This window comes from Limulus polyphemus, unplaced genomic scaffold, assembly GCF_000517525.1.
Source record: "Limulus polyphemus unplaced genomic scaffold, Limulus_polyphemus-2.1.2 Scaffold1576, whole genome shotgun sequence".
In the NCBI taxonomy this organism is placed as follows: Eukaryota; Metazoa; Arthropoda; class Merostomata; order Xiphosura; family Limulidae; genus Limulus; species Limulus polyphemus.
The window spans coordinates 265,775-267,237 of NW_013667186.1; positions in this window are offsets into that span (position 1 = coordinate 265,775).

Sequence of the window (1,463 nt, forward strand, 5' to 3'; positions counted from 1 at the left end):
CAATAAGTTATATGGACAACATTTATTTTAGGTTTAAGAAACCCAGACCAAACAGAGCTCGAATCAGATCATCCTCCAGTATTAAGAGTATCATACATATATAAAGTTAAAGTGGTGTCGTTTCACAATATACATACTACTATGGTTATCCCAAGATAGTAGTACTACTATCTAAAGTAATTAATTCTTTGACTGACGGGAACAAGCACCGTCTTTGTTTTAGTCCTTAAACTTGCTAGCTCGAAATACGTAGGTGAGGTCCGTTCGAAAAATTAATTAAAATGCTCGACATAAAGTTTCTTCAGAACATTACAGCATTATAATATTATTAGAACACTTTTAGTCCGCATGGCGCAAAAAAAACAACAACAACACCAAAACACTAGGATTTAGAGAACACTTTTATCAAATAATCTGATGCTGCAATTATATATATATATGTGTGACGAGATGAAGTTTGTTTGTTTGATGACTGCGATTTTAAGTAGAATTTAATAAATCTTTACCACTTCCTTCTAAGTTGTGATTTCACAAGATAAAACGCTAGTAGTAACTAATGGCACAAAATAACATTTAAAAAATGTTAATTAAACAGTGTGCTGTTTTAAATTAAAACCTGATTCTCCTGTGTGTATTTTGACGAATTAAAATATTAGAAAAATGAGTACTGCTTACTTTTGTTACTTTTAAATACAATCTAACGCTAACTTTCAACAGTTTTTCAGCTTACAAAAATGCTGATTTTCTAACCTACTAATGAGGATTGGTTTATAAATAACGAGTCTAAACCTAACACCACGGCTTAATGAATAATATGATTCAGTATCCATTTTTTTTTGTTAGTTATAATTCAGTATACGCAGAATGTTTGGAAGAGGGGGTTTTAATTTGTGAGATAAAAACTAACACATATTGTGTGAAGCGCAATCAGCAAAAAATGTTAATGCTTCATCAGAAGAATGTATATTATGTAGAAAACGTTAAATTCCATAAGCAGCTGCGCTATAAGCATATAAGATCTTTCTTATATCACAAAAACAGGAGGTTTGGCCGAACCCCCCTCCCCTCCTTGCATACGTACGTGATCCATATATACCTACCAAAAAGTGTAACTCTCTCACACATCATATAATACGATACGTATCATTTTGTTACTAAATGTTGGCTAATGGCTCAAGAATATCTCTAAAACAGTTATATCAAAAGATAAGAAATGAACCTCTAGAGTTCACACTATTACACAAGGAATAGGTGTGTCAAATAGATTTACACCTGATTTTAACGGTGTAACAATTTGTCAACAAAGCAAGTTGTATAAATATGTGCAATTCTAAACCAGTATACAAAATATCACCAACTTGACATTCAAGCAAAATAACATTAGTACAGTAAGTCACTTGCTCCCGAGGGATTTTACAAAGTTTCTTAAGAGCAAAAGCTCCTAGTATAACCACAACTGAAGC